This window comes from Zonotrichia albicollis, chromosome 1 (genome assembly GCF_047830755.1).
Source record: "Zonotrichia albicollis isolate bZonAlb1 chromosome 1, bZonAlb1.hap1, whole genome shotgun sequence".
NCBI classification, from domain to species: domain Eukaryota; kingdom Metazoa; phylum Chordata; class Aves; order Passeriformes; family Passerellidae; genus Zonotrichia; species Zonotrichia albicollis.
This window is the reverse complement of record NC_133819.1, coordinates 33,420,931-33,437,002: the sequence shown is the minus strand read 5'-3', so window position 1 is coordinate 33,437,002 and position 16,072 is coordinate 33,420,931. Positions and strand designations below refer to the sequence as shown.

Sequence of the window (16,072 nt, the reverse complement as noted above, 5' to 3'; positions counted from 1 at the left end):
TTATTTCTTCACATCTTGTATCATTAATTCCACCAGAGGCAAAAAAATCAATCAGATGAGAGCAGTCACTGTGCAATGTACCTGACCTAGCATGGGGAAAAGTGATCAGGAGTCTGAATTGCACTGCCTCTAGTCCTCCCTCAACTCAACTCTTCACCAGCTTACATCTTCACTGTCTGTCCAAGAATTACTGGTTAATAATATTATTAACAACTGACACACACTCTGTCTTAATTATCAGTGAGTAATTGTGGCAGACTGGAAAAAAGGAAAGGTCTTAGGCGCCCCTGAAAGTAACATTATGCTTTTGAGTTTGTTTACTACTCTTATGATGAGTTTATTCTGCATTGTCACCCTTCCATCACTTTCCCAATTCAGATGAGCACAGATATTGGAAAAGTTATACAGACCACTATTGAAAACAATTGAAACATTGCAATAAATGAACGAGTAACAAACAGCACACCCTTTCATCTGTGTATTATTTGTTTAAGGCCAACAGGAAGGTGAACTTGCTTAAAATAAGAAATTTTCAAGGATTCCAAGATTTCTGCACCAGTGAGCTGGTAGTGTCAAACCAAATGTCACTGTTGTTGGTTGGACTCAGAAGGCTACTCCACAAACATAAAGATGGACCCTTGACACTGGGATTTTACCACCTACCATAGCTCTTCAAGAAGTTACGTGCTTACTGTGACGTAGCAAAATACTTTGGTGCAAGCTTGTGAGTACTCCCAATGAAATGAACAAGTCTATAGTGTATAATGGAGCACCCACTGGGTGTGGAAAACATTGTTCCTAAAACTGAGCATTTTCATCACAGAATTTAAGCTTTAATCAATGTTTGATTATAAAGGCTTCTATTTCAGGCAGTTTATAGATAAAATGCCAGTATCTGTGTGACTGTTTCACAACAGATATTTAAGTGAATCTGCAAAGGGAACACATCATACCGCATAAGGCAACCCACGTCTGTAATTAATACTGTGTTTGGTGGAGCCTGTACTTAACTGAAACATAAGACAAAATTGCTTCAGGAAACTGAAACACGCAAAGATGCAGAGCAAGCACTTATGGTGGTCTCAGCCCTGTGAAAAATAATAAGAATATGAAATGCATCCATATGGTTCAGATAAAGGGGAGCGTGTGTTCCCAGTTAATGGCACGCTTAGCAGAGAGAGCCATTCCTCCTCCTGCAGGGGAGCGGTGAGGCAGCGTCACCTGGAGCTCCAGGCAAGCCAGCAAGGCCCCTCCTCTGAGACCACATACCAGGGGCTCCAGATGTGGAGCTGTGTAGTCAAGGCTACTGTGTTTGATTTTTAGCTCCAGCCCTCGGACACTGGGGAGGATTCCCTTGGCCTGGACTGCCATTCCCCATAGGATTCTCATGCCTTAGCGAGACGAGGTCAAGAAAAGGGGAGAAGGAGGAACTGGACATGATGAATTACAACTGTTATTGCTACGGTCACAGAGTGCAAGGTTACTATGGCAATAATTATTTGTAAGAAGATCCCCAAATGTGTGGGTCTGGCTAATCCTGAGAGGAAGCCGTGGGCTCTGCGCGGCTGTGCAGCTGAGGGATGGAGCCAGGCAGACGGCCGGGGTTTTACACTCCTCAGCGCTGCCCTGCCGGGCTGCTGCCACTGCCACAGCTGGAGACACTTTGGCAGGCTCTGCACTACCCCTGCCTTTCAAAGAACAAAAGCAGCCAAATGCAAAGCAGCAGTTCTTTACATTCTGCTTTCTACTAAACATATGGTGGAGTCTCCCATATGCCCCGTGATAATGCAGCTGATAAAAAACCTTAATATTTGCAAATGCATGTTAAAAATCCGTATGTTATTGGCCTCAGCTCTTCCAGACCTTTTAAAGGTGCCCAAAGTATCACGCTATGTATTCCACGAACAACCTTAGCTCTGCCTCTCTCTCTGAGTGGAAAACTGTTTGGTGTGAGGTAGCAAAAAGGCTTTTGAAATTCCTTGCCAATTCACTATCAAGGAGACCTTTAGGTGAATCAGATAAAGGCCTGACTGGATCCCTCAAAACCAGATGCTGCATGTGCATTCAATTATTTTGTGTGAATGCAATGAGTAGGAATTGAATTAAAGTCCCCTCCTAGCCAATATATCTTACCATTTTCTGGTCTAAGAGCAATGGTTTGCAAAAGTCTGTGGGGTGCAGAGAAAGAGGAAAACAATATGATATTTTATGAAATCTATGATTATGTATTATTTGTTTCTACTTCGCAACCTACTGGATTGATAGATAGTATCTTCAGGCTATTCTCCTGATGGATGAGGTAGGATCAGCCAAACAGGGAGCAGAGCCAGTGTTACAAGACCCTTGTAATCACGGGCAAAATCAATTTTGAATGAATTGTGTGTGTGACACACACATGCACAACCAAAAACTGAGCATTCTAATTGATTAAGAAACAAACACTCAAGTTGCTACCCTCATGAACAAAAAATGTTAACTATGTTTGGGTAATTAATATATCTGGTGAAATTTCAAACTAAGTGCAGCTGTTACACAACCACGAAAAGCAGAAGATTTGTGTGTAATTGCTTGCTCAGCTTTATTAATTGGCATCGTAAACCAAATACTGTTTGCTGTGTTCATGGGAAATGGAAACTTCTACAATTAATTCAATTTCATCAACAAGATTTTTCTGATGAAACTTTACTTATCAAACTGCAGCTTAGCATTTTTTCCCATCTTTTTATTTGAAGAAAATGGGGAGTTTGAGTGCATAGCATAAAACAGGATCAGATTTAGGACATTACAGTAGATTCTGATATACATTTGGTCACCTTAAGGGAAGTCAGAATTATTTAAAATATGAACTCCTGCATCAAATGGAATTCTTAGATTCTTAGTAGTCACAGCCAGAGGAATGCATTTTATTAACATCAAGTGGTATTTATTTCTGAAACAGTTTATGCTTTAAAGGTCTATTTTTGGTAGCAATTGTTCCTTGTACATGAAAACTAGAGAAAAAGTGCTTTTTTAAATTTGTTTTTCCATAGAAGTGCAAAATATGATCAAGTAAGCAAAGATGTTTCTATAGGGATAGAAAATGTATCTCAGCTCAGAACCACACAAAATCTCGTAAAAAAATTTTTGGCCTAATAAAAACTATGTGGTGAATGTATGGAATTCAGGGAATGTGTTTATCTTGGGAGCTCTTGAGATCTTGTTCTTGTATTTCTCTGGAAAGTATATAGCATACTTCTTTTTTTTTTTTTTTTTTTTTTTTTTTTTTTTTTTTTTGGTGTTACAGGATAGAACAGGTACTGGGAAACATTTATGAAAATAGAGGTGAGAGAGGACATTGAGACACTGAGGATTGCAGTTCATTACCAGGACTACATAAATAAAAAAAAAAAGGCATGGTACCATGGTTCCATGATACATGGATCCTCAAAACTACTTCAGTAGCAATTTTTCAGCAAGCAACTCAGAGGGCACTATGTATCACACTATGTATATTTTGGTGTAAGTTGTGATGTTTCTGTTAAGGAGTCGAGGGAAAGAAGAGAGGGCAGGGACAGCCACAATCAACCTGCTCTGCATCAAGTGCTGTCGCACCTTCGTGATTTTTCAAAGCTTCACAAAGATGTTCCACATCCATCAGGCCTGAGGAGTCCCATGGAGATAAAGCAGTGAGCAGATCCTCCTCTACAACTCTGCATGGAAAAAAACCAAACACAGCACAAACAGTTACTGGCAGCAATTTCATATCCCATCACACTCCAGGGTCTAAGAAAGGAGCAAAAAAGTAACATTCAGTCTGTGCAATTTTATTACTAGAGGTTTTATTGGCTGCCTCTAGTGAGGCCTCTCAGTGGCACAATCCCTAACCTTGGCTGGACAGGAGTCAAGATGCTGTGTTTAACCTCCTTGCCTTGGTCTGTTGTGTTTAGATCTGCAGCATTTACTCCCTGAGCAGTAGTGATTAGGCACTGGACATGTGTTGGGGCAGGAAAGAGAGATGTTCTATCCTGGGAATTTCTTGGCATTGTCACAATGACAATTAAAGGGTGATTTTCTCATTAAAAAATGGGCAACAGCATGTAGTAGGTTTCCACAGTTATTTTACATTCTAAGATTTAAGGATGGATGATTTTCAATTATTAGCTGTGAAAGATCACCTTATCCAAGTGTTTCAAAATCTGGTTTAGCTAGCTAAGTGTGATACTCATTATAGGCCACCATTTCTTAAAAAAAATCTCTCTTGAACATAAATATGTTCTTTCTTCATTTCAGGTAACCTCAAAACCTCTATGAAACTGTGATATTCTTTTACAGTCACCACTTGCAGCATGCTCTGAATTTCTAGGTAATGCTTATCCAGCAAAACTTGGGTTCAGCAGGAACTTTGGGGGTCCTCTTGCTAAAACCTGGAGCTGGTCAGACATAGGCAAGGAGAACAGCAGGTCTGTGAACTCAAGAGCGGCCAACTTCACTGCTTCCATGCCTGGACATGCTGCTGGCATGTTTGGTTTAGCTCACGTTTGACTTTGGAAATAAAGAGGAAAGGTTGGGCCACATGAAACAGGCTTGGTAACTCTGGGAAATGAGACAAAGGCTCTTTCTTCTGAGCTGCTTTCAGCTCCTATCACCCACATTTTCATCAAAGAGGGTAATTTCCCAACACACACCTGATGTGCAGAGGCTGCTCTTGAACCCACACCTGTAAGGGCTGCATGCCCCTTTGTTTTGTTTCTCTCCAGTACTACATTTTCCCCCTTCCTGACTCCTGGCTCAAGCCATACTTACATGGAATGATCTGAGCATCCACAGGAGCTGTGTGTGACGTGCACACACTTTCAGAAAGGTCTGCATCAGCACTGGCACGTGTTCTGTATTAGTCAGTGTTGGAAAGGATGGGTGAAAACGGTATGATCAGGAAGTTGGACAAAGACATTTGCTCACCACCTTTGGCAATGGATGCAAAATTAAAAAAAAATATTTTATAGCACTTCCAATTCTGTTTGCAGTAATCATAGTTTGGCATAGACCCTCTACCACAGCAGGCAAAATGCTATTAAATTGTGTCAGATTTAAGGGAAAAATAATGGAATTTTTCTTCCATAAATCACAAAACCCCGAGTCTTTGCAATCTTGTAATGGTCTTGTAATCCAAGCCCCTGCTTACATTACTTTATCTTTATGAAGGTGATAAAGAAAACATAACATAGTGTACTTGATTATAAATTATAATTTTATAAGCTTCAAAAAATGCAAACTTGCAAAGCTTTTGTTCGTACTTAGGTTTTCACATACTTAAGTGCCAGCAGATGTTCAATGATCAATAAAACTCAATTTATATACATTATTCTGAAGCATCCTTGATCATAAATATAGGCTGGGAATGTCTAACTTCACTCTGAGTAAGAAAGATGATAATAGGCTACAAAGTTGCAGTATGGAATTCTATTGTGGTAAATTTTACTTCAACTATAGAAATAAAACACTTCTTGATTTTCATTGAGACTGCTGAGACAGAGCCCATGATTTAGAACGTAAACTGTAGCTTTATGGAAACAGCAAGTGGTTAAAATTAACTTCAGCATTGTCGGGCAAAAATCTTACTTATTATGGTAAACTTAACATCCCCAGAGGCTATAGGCTTTCTAACAAGGAGTCCCTGAACTGTGGTGTTTGCATTTGCAATGACAGACAAATATACCTTTATTGGGGAGTGTTCAGTGATTCACACAGAGATCAGAAAGGCAGGTCCAAAGATGTTCTTCGTTTCAGAACTGACTCTCCAAAGCAAACACTGGGAGTGTAACACTGTGCATGTGCACTTATACCCATCTCAAGAGTAGGATTGGAAGAAGAAACTCTTCTGAAACCAGGTGCCTGTCAGACGAAATAGAAGATTGTTCAAAGTGGAGCAAGAAGGACCAGCTTTATGTACTTCACCTGTTAAATAAGAAAAGATTAAACAAACAACAGAAGAAAAAAGGTAAAGTGATATATTGTCTTCCTCTTTCCTGTCCTTTCACTGTACTTTGTCCACAGAAGTAGCAAACCCAGCAGAATTAGACGAGATTGACAAGAGACCAGCCCATTTCCCCAGATGTAGAGTTACTTCAGTGCTGAAACGACAATTTCTGGTTTTCCTGACCTCTGCACTTTTCTCTCTGCCTTGGATACGGAAGGGGCACTTGACCACTCAGAGGTTTTATCTTTGCTGACACAATTGCCAGATTCCTGTTCCTTCAGGGTGCAAAGCCAGCTCTGAGGCGCTGCTGCCCATCCCCTTCCAGCACAGAGGTGGTACAACGCTGTTCCAGGTGTCAGTGAAGAATTTGCATTCAGGAGAAACAGGTTAGGCCAGACACTTCCCAACTGTAAGCTCCTATAAGAACAATCGTGTGCAGTTACAACCCCCAGGTCATTTTTCAAAGTTACTTCTTTCTGTAAACTTCAAATTGTTTTTTCAAATATAATCTCAAATTACTTCCTCTTTTGTTGAAACACTTCCCTTCCATTGGTAGCTGTCATTTAAATTTAAAAGAAACCAGCCTGCAGGATTGGTTTATAAATCTTTGCAACTGCCTTACATGGTAGAGAAACTAGCCTGATAATTATTTTACTTTCTACTTAAAGCTTTTTTTTCAGATATAACACAGCTTATGTTACTCTTGGTTAATACTAAGCCTATGAGAGCACAACCATGAAATTTTCAGCTGTAAATTTTCTTAGTTTAAGACTCCTTTGAAACATGATAAATTGTGGAGCTCAGAAACATTCTTACTGATATGCTTATTTTTGTCATATAATCTTCTGAAAGGGTGTATGTTGTAATTTTTGGTTAAATCATTCATGTACAGGCAGTGCCTGTATCTGGTTCTACATAATATCTGTCAACAAATTCATTACTGATGCTGAAAAGAATTTTCTGCGAACACATTTCTTTTTCTGGCTTATCCAGTTACAACCCCTCTTTCATTCCAAAAGTCATCCTGATTCAGAATTTACAAACCCAGTTGGCACTTTACTGCTAACAGTAGTGGGCTTTTAATTCTGTCCCTACTAATTCCATGTGCTGAGACAGCACTGCTAGGGTTTTCTTAATCATTTTGTGATGCACTGTTCAGATATTTGTACCTAAACCACCTGTCATTGATTTCCCTTCTTGAGAGGCTGTGGTGTAAGTTTTTCTATATAATTCTCCTGCCAGTCTCCTGAAGCTCCCCACATGCTGGCACATTGATAAGGGCTTTCACACTGAAATGAAAAACACATCCTTTCCCAAAAGCACCGGCATATGTTCTTGCTGGAGCATACACACAAATGTCATGATGCCCTTGAGACTGCGACCTTGTTTCTGAGAAATGCACAGCAGAAAGTTAACACAAACACTGGAAGTTCCCCAGTGAAACCCCAAGTTTCTTGCTGAGAAGGTCTTGCTGCTGGTTCAGCAGGCACCTCACCTCCTGTTGCATTAGTACTGAACCAGCATCCCAAAATGTGAAGAGACACTTTTCAAGATATGCCATCTTCAACCTCCTGCTGCTAAATGTCTCCTTATGTCACAGTCATTTACAGAACTCCTCCAAGCACTCCATGTGTGTGTGTGTCTGTGTGTGTTATTGGTATCCATTTAATAGACATGCACAAATAATAAAAAATTTTAGAGCGCCTTTTCGTAAGTAATTTTTTAAGCGAAAAATGTGTCTTTGAGACAACATTATCATTTAACAATTCTTATTAAAACAAACTCAGCTTTACACTTGAGAGGATTTGGTCATGGTTAACTTCAAGAATTATGTATGTCATCTTTTCACATGCGTATCTTTCACTGGTTAAACTGAGCAGAGGTTATGAACATAATTCTTGGTGAGAACACAGCTGACAAAGGCAGCACATGGAGCCAAGTGAAGAAATATGATTTTCACCTAGTAATAATTTCTAGGTGTTCTGGTAAACATCTGGAAGCTGTACTTTGGATGTAAAGATTTTGCCTGTGCTTTTTAAAGGCGTGCTTCTTTGAATATTTTGCCAATTCTCCACATTTTGCTATTGATCTATATGGACCGGTGCACTTGAAAAAGACTTTTGCATGGAGCTGCATTCCCAGAACACCACCAGTACCATTCCTGCAGGTTTGTGTCCAGAGGCTGGGCTCCTCTCCTTGCCCTCAGCTCCAGGTGCACGCGGCCATGCGTCACAGCTGGCACCGTGTCCCTCCCTGGGCTCTGCGGGACCTTCTTGTGCAAATAATTGCTGATAAACGGGTACTTTGTATTGTGCTTTGGAAGGGTTTTGTTAGCATTTCCTTTGATCATTTCATAAGGAAACTTCTGTTATTTACCTAGGAGGCACTCACAGTGATATGTTCATTTACTAAGTCGGCACATAAATGTTCGAGCTGTGCTGCCTGCAAACTGCGGATGTGCTAAATGCTCCATGTGTCTGGAAAAAGTCACACCGGGGAGAGATGTGCCATCTGCAAATCATTTTCTGAAAAACTCCAAAGAGTAAGGGACTCTCATTTGAAAATGCTTTTATTTGAGAAATCAATGTGTCCTTCTTTTGATCCCAAATTGCCTTGGGCAGAAACATTTGAGCTTCCTCTTTGGAAAAATACTTCTTATTTTACACAGCTGTCTAATGTTTTGATGGTGGAATTCATTCTCTGCTCTGGTGAGACTTGTAGTGATAAGGGGAAGAAAGAGTGTAAACTTCAAAGACAAAAAAGACAGAGGTCTTCCTTTCCAGGCCTTTTAGTGCATAGTCTATAAATCCTCCCAATTTCTCCGGATAAAGGTGGTTGAGACCCCAAAATGGTGCTGCTGTCACTCATGCAGTCTTTGAACACAACCCCATGAGCTGTGTGTGGAGGGATGCAGAGATGACCTGACCTTGCTGTCAGTGCCCCTCATTGCAGCGATGCCTCTTCCCTCAGCCTGCAGGGTGGGTAGTGGGGACTGCCCGCTCAGCAAAACCTTTGCTGTTGCCTTGGCCCTTAGATGCACCTCTTAACTGCTGAGTCAGGATTCTGATATCACCAGAAGTCCGTGCTCTGTGCTCTGCTTTGAACAAATTTAGCTCTTTTGGTCTCTGTGCCAGTGCAAGTCATGCATGCAGAGCCTTCTACAAACCATGGCTTGGGAATTCAGCATCTTTCCTTGGCATCTTTACCCTGAGCAATTGGCTTCTTAGCACAAAAATTCCCTATTGGATTCTGCGCAGCTACACATGATGGGGGTGAACTACATCCTGCTACTTTGAATTGTCCAAATGCTTCCAAAGTTTTTCAAGCTTCCTATGACCTTAGTGCTCTTATACATCTATATCATGGTGTAATGTCACAGGACTTACTCTGAAACCCACTGGGCTGGACCAGATCAGCTCACAAAGTTGGCAGACACCCATGCACAGTTTTCTGATGGCTTTAATTCTCCCCTGGGCTCTTGAGCTGAGATCTAGGGCTGATCCTGCTAGATGCTGGCACAAAGGTAAGTGGGCAAGGGAACTGCAGCCAGCAGCAGAACTGAGAAGAGGAAAATGGATCTTCCCATTTTGGCACCAGAAGCAATCATTTGGATCTAATAATTCTGTATGTCTTCACACTAAGATCTGGGGCCTTCTGTAGTCAGTGGGGGAATCAAAATCCCTTGGACAGTGACTAGGAAGCCCAGGCTGTCTATGCCAGCAAGTTCTATACTCATCTTATGGGGATAGTCTTTTCAGAACATCATCAAAATAAAGAGGATTTTTACATTTGGACTTCCCACATTGTCCAAATGATTGGAGGACAGGGACCTATTGTGCTGATGACACAAATAAAATTTTGAAAGACTTCTTTAGCTGAAACTTTTCATTTGTTTGAGGTTAATGTCACTGCCAATAGAGCCAAACAAACAGTACATGTCTCTCTCTGTCTCCAGGACCTTTATTTGCAGTATTGCAATGCACAAGATTCAGAGGCAGAATAGCAAATTACAGCTTGCCAGTACAAAGTGTTACCCTCTCTCTTTCAGACAGCATTCAGATTTTTTGCAAACAGCATTTTGCAAACAGCTTACAAATCTGTAAAATCTGTAAAATCATACCTGTAAACAGCAGACTCTGCATTTGTCCCCTTGATAAGGCCTGGAAATAAAAAGAAGGTAATACTGATTGTGGTAGAAAATAGACACTCCAAACCAATGAGGATTTATTTATAAAACAGATTTCAAATTGTTCTGGACTCATACAGCCTCCTATAGCTTCACCTCAGGACATCAGATGGCTTCATTTCCTGGCATGGAGATTAGCTGGCTGACTCTCTCAGTAAGAACATTTGATCTGAACTCCCAAACATCCTGATTCAGAGCAAAAAACACTCCACAGAACACATGTATTCTGCAAAATGGGAAGATTAGCAATATGGTCCCCACTGCGCTGATCACAGTGTCCTGATATGCTGGAGTGGCTTCTGGAGCTACAGAAGTCAGGAACACAGCTGACCTTGCTGAAGGCTCATTCTGGTACCCTTGAGCAGTGGCATTTTGAGACATGCTTTACCATGGGCTTCCCAGACCTGTCTGAAGCACACTTTCTAAATTCTATTTAATCCACACACCTAAATCCTATTTAAATCTTCAGATGGCTTTTCCTTATGAGCACCTGGCAACACAATTTAAACTTTTAAAACTTTACTTCAAAATTTGCAATCAATGAAGAATGCATCTCTTTACTGCGTCCTAGCTAGCCACCTTTCAGAAAGGTGGGGAGCTCACAAAGTTTATTTTACAACACTGCCACAGAACCACTTCCAAGAAGACAAATTTCCAATATGACCTCACTCAAATACCATTCTGATTTCCAGTTTCTGTTGAGATCACATATTTCAGAGTTTGCTTATTGGAAGTTTGGGGATTTGCCTGCAGTTATGTTTGGTATTTCATTTTTCTGCAGTAGAAAGAAATGGGGTGGAGTAAAGGACATACTTGGCAGCAAGAACTTCTTTCCAAAACATAGCATGTGGTAGGAAGTGCCTGGCCCTGAACATACCTTAAGAAGAAGTCCTCTTGGGGTGATGCTATCTCACTTTATTTGACTCTGGTACTTCTGTAGCAGCATCTTTATTTTGTCTCATTTTGCAACACCAAACAACTTGGTGAAGAAGAAGGTTGAAGAAGAAAATAGTTTATTCTGCAAGAATTACAGCAGGAGTTGTAGTTATGAGCTCAGAAACAAAAGGTTGCAGGTAGGGAATGTGTGAAATACAATTCCAGTCAAAGTGTAAAAACTGGATATCTTGGCAACTGCTTATTCCAGTTTACTTGCGTGACTTGAAGTATTTTTTCTGTCAGAACTGTGGCTTCTATCTCCCAGCAGCACCCTGACCTCTGGGGATTTGTGGAAGGCTGATCTGGGAATGGTCACTCGTGTTGCCTCTATGCCTTGGACTGACCCCTCCTGGGCAGAAATTCCCTGCTGCTGTACCGATCCTGGATGGTCTGACTTACATCTACCAGCCCCCACACGTGCACAAGCAGCTGATTTTTCTTTCTGTCTCCCTCATTTACTTTGCATGCTACTTCCTGGTTCATATTTACTGCTGGCGCAGTCTCAGAATATTCCACTTGCCACGTGGGCTAGTTCACATGCCCTGCTCTGGACTGCACAGGCACCTACTCATGGCAGCCTTGTTTCAGCCTGGGGAATTGAAGAGCAAGCTCTCCTGTGCTCAGCTCATACCTAACCCACCTGTGGGGCCATTCCATTTTCACCTAATCCAAACTGTTACCTTACACATTTAAACTCGAGTTGCAGCTTCCAACATTTGATATTTGATACTGTAGAGGATATCAGTTATACATACGCTCTGTAAAGTTCACAAAATTGTGCTGTAAACTGGGATAGGACCAGCTCTTTATGAAGCCCATATGTACCACATGGGCAAAGCAGCTGATAAAGCTGGTGACGAAGGTACTTTGCCCAAATTCCTGATGGCCTTAAAGGTCCTGCCATGCAGCTTTCCCAAGCCACAACAGCAACACAAAGCACTGCACCATGGATATTGTCCAGGTGTCTCCATCATCCAGGCAGCACAAAGACTTACGGGCCTTGTTCTCACTGGAGACCCTGGATGAGGACACACAGTGTGCCTGCTCAAAAGCTCTCAGAAGGCTCTTAGCAGTCTCTCCCCACAATCAAACTCTCTCCTTCCCTCCTGTATCAATCTTTTTCCATTCTGCAAATATTTCCATTCTGGCAAATCTTGGCACAACTATTTGTGCAGCTACATGGTGACCCGCATCGGGGAACTGATCCGAGTTAAAAATAACTCCACAAAAGAAAAGGTTATTTTTAACCCAGCTGAGTTCCCGAGTCCAGTTTCAGGAGCAGCTGTAGTGCCATGGGGAGGGTGAAGCATGGGACCCACAGTGAGTGGCAGTGGTGAGGGGAGAGGTAGGAGCTGACACTGCTGCTGGGCAATATCTGTGTTATCCCACACTGCTGCCACAGCAGAAGGGACCTGCAGCTCCTGGAAAAAGTGCATCAGCTAAGCTGGTGACAAAGGCAAGGATGTGAGATGATGTTCAGCCAGCCTGGGCAGGGAAGGCAAGTCTGGGAGGTGTACCTAGGGATTTCACCACCCCTTGCTCCCTCGAGCTCCCCTGGCAGTGATGGTGACTGTGTGAGCAGCTGTAATGGCCTGAGATGGCTCAGCACCTGTGTATACAGACACATAGAGGAAAAAGTCTCTTGTGTTGTTAGTGCTCCTTTTCTTCCACTGCAGACTGTAAAACATAAAACAAATTAACTGCTTATAGATAGATGCTTATAGGTAGATGAGATACTCACATTTCTGAGTATCTCATAATACTAGACATAATTATAGACAACCACCAGGTCTGCAAGATTTAGAAGAGAAGAATGTCTAGATTGTTCCTCTGCACTTATAGAAATCAGGATTAGCTTTGGACAGAATCAGAACCCTCAGCAAAATTTTATTTTGGACACTGATTCACACCTGTGTGAAACTGGGCAAAGGAAAGACGAAGAGTGCTGGCAGAGAGGATCCTCACCTCCACTTATGCTGGTGCATTTGTGTGTGTTGCTTTTCAAGAGTTCACAGATAGCTGGCTGCAAACATCGTTCCCCTTTAGCCTTTGAATACACTGTTAATGAAGTGATTCTCATCTGATATATCTAACAGGCAAGTATTTCCTTCCTGCCCTTCCTCTTGCTCTTTTGGAATGACTACATAGCTTCTTTTTGGCATATGTACTTTATATACTGTGTTCAAAGAACTGTATAAGAGCAACAGCATGACAGGCAACCCATAAAACATGAAAGGGCTGCTCACATCACCCTGTGTGTCGAGCTAATGTTACCCTCCAGCCATATGCAACCATTCATTATATGTAGCAATCATTAAAATCTGCTGTAAAATGCTTTGTAAAAGATAGGCTTGCCTTTGCAAGGGATGGCACAGATAGTATAAAATATAAGGATGCTTCTCTTCACTGCCTGCTGCAGTATTATTGCACATGTAAGTATACAATATTACTGTAAATATGAAATGTATGTATTTATATATGTACAGTATTACAGTATATTTATCCTCAGAAAATGATCCACTTCCTTCTTAAAGTAGCAGGCAATGATCTCTACCTTTTTCTGTCATACTAAAACTGAATGGGTTTCGATGGGGTTTCTTCAAAACTGTCAGAAAAATGAAAGCATCTGCAGGTTTTAGAAAGTGAGCTCTTTTCAGAAGATACAGCCATAAATGAAGGCTTGGAAAATAATATTGAAAAAACGCTGCTCTGTATGGCAAAGGGAAATATGCGTGATCACTTCACTGGTAGGTGAAATTTATTATGGCAGCTATTACAAAACCAGATGTTGGAACACACCGTTTTCATCTGAATATGAAATATTTGAATTTTTTTTTACAAGGTATTGATAATATCTATTACCTCAATAGCTCAGGCATTTCCAAATGAGCACAGTCATAGACAATAAGGCTTGTAGGGACCTGTGAAAATCATTGCATTCTTATACCGGTGCCTCAGTGGTTTGCATAAATGAATCTTAAAAGTTTCCAGCTCAGTACTTAGCTACCCTTAGAGTTAGAAAGAATTTTTTCTAATATTTAACTCAATTCTTTCTTCATTTTTAGCCCATTATTTTTTGTCCCATCCTACATGGACATGGGAAATAGATAATCCCATTCCTTTTAGTTAGTATTCTATAAAATACTTCATGACGGTTAATTTTGTTCCTCAGGTGATTTTTCTCTAGGTGAAACGTCCCCAGTTTTAAGATCTTCAAACCCAACTCTTCTCCATTGGTCTATACCTTTCTTGAAATGCATTTCCTAAAAGTGAATATAGACTGCCAGCTGAGGTTTATTAATGCTGAGTAGAGTGGAATATATGTTCTCCAGACAATAATTCCCTTTATCCGTCCCACTGTAATATTTATCTTTTTCATAACAGTGGGTCCTTGTCGACTCCTGCTCAACTTGTGATCTACAAAAAACCCCATATCCTTTTCTGCAGAATTCTTTCCTCCCCAGTTAATTTTATCTTTTCTTTGTGCAGCTAAGCACTATTACCTTAATCATTTTGCAGTTGCAAAATCTTGTTATTTGATTCCATCTTATTTCTTGAGTTTGTTGAGATCCTTTACAGTTCTTCTCCTTCCTTCCAGCCTTCCAGGTATGCATCTATAATATTAATGCATGCACAGTTTTCCACCTCACAAATAAAAATGATGAAAAGCACCTTAAGACCCTCTGAAGAGCCAGTGAATACTTCCTGAGTAGTTTTCTGGACAGTTGTGTCTCCACTCTTTGGCGAGGTATTTTCTGTTGTCTTTTTTTTATTTGGTGGTTTTTATTTATCTGTTGTGTTATGTTTTGCTTTGCTTGTTTGGTTTTTTGTTTGTTTGGTTTTTTTGTTCATGGTTATGTTTTTGTTTCCTTAACTGGCCCTTTTGGGGAGGTTTTCCCTATTCACATGGCTTACTCCCCACCAAAATTTAGTTGCTTTGGTCCTATTTGTTTTTAACAAATCATTGTCAGCGATTATTTATCTCACTTTTTTAATTGTAGCTGCTTGTAAATAGCTCCAGTATTTTTCTGGGAATTGAATTTTGGCTGACCCCATTATCCCTTTTAGCCTCCTTTTTAGACAGTCATGTCTCTCCCTTCGTGGTGCCCAGGGAAAAAACCACATGTAGTTATTTAGTGTCAGGGAACATCTCTTACACAATGCAAATTATGTCTTCCTCTGATGTTGACACATCATATAAACTTTTTCATCCTTCTGTGATCAGATTACACCACACAGTTAGTAAAGAACTTGGAAAATAATTTTTTTTTTCCATTGTTGGTTCCTCTTTTGACCACAGGTTTGCAGACATTAGGCTTCTGGTGTCATTCAATTGAAGCAAAACTTATATCACACCCTGCTAAGGACATTTGCCTTCTGAGTATAGAGATAATAGTGACATGTACCATGACCCACTGCAGAACTTGAAGTGGATATTACCGTGCAACTTACATTTGCTCTTTTGCTGCTGCATCTTCTGTTGAAACAAAGCTGCACAGGCATTAACAATTCCTCTACATTCAGTAGGATTAATTCACTGCCACAAAACTGACTCTTCTTATGTCTAATCTGAAGTCAAGCTTTCCTCCTCTTTTCCTTCTCTGGCTACCCTAACCCTAACCCTAACCCTAACCCTAACCCTAACCCTAACCCTAACCCTAACCCTAACCCTAACCAGTGCAGTCTCTGACATCCCTATAAGAATATACATTAAATGAATAAGGTCCCTTTATCTGGGCAGTTTGCAGGAAACAACAGATTGAGAAGGAATTAACTCTTGTGATAAGCAGGTGAAACTCAGATCCAAATAGAGCTTGGAGAAATCTCATCACTGGTGTGACAGGAATCAGAATTTAAGCCTCAGCAAATTTTTCTTTTTTTTTACTAATGGCAAAATAAAAATAATGGATTGAATCGTTATTCACCAGTTGTCCTTAGTGCAAAGACAGATGTGCACTCTGCCCCTCAAAGATTATCTACAAATTTCTTCCTAC

General features: G+C 40.7%; 1 protein-coding gene and 1 long non-coding RNA gene across 6 annotated transcripts in view; one reads left to right on the top strand and one right to left on the bottom strand.

Annotated features, from left to right (window-relative positions):
- Positions 1-16,072, top strand: part of LOC113460845 (uncharacterized) — a 75,485-nt gene that overhangs the window by 26,258 nt on the left and 33,155 nt on the right. Inside the window, exon 1 of one of the 5 annotated variants that reach the window (XR_012579603.1) lies at positions 6,739-14,826. The exons of the other annotated variants lie outside the window; for them this stretch is intronic. The gene's annotated coding sequence lies outside the window, so the exon portion shown is untranslated. Of the gene's footprint in view, positions 1-6,738; positions 14,827-16,072 lie in introns of those variants that run through there. 5 annotated transcript variants of the gene reach the window in all.
- LOC102069501 (uncharacterized) lies at positions 3,241-10,212 on the bottom strand. The gene is made up of 3 exons (XR_003382683.2): positions 10,077-10,212; positions 5,696-5,871; positions 3,241-3,689 (listed from the first exon to the last, which is right to left on the bottom strand). It is a non-coding gene; the product is annotated as an uncharacterized LOC102069501 (long non-coding RNA).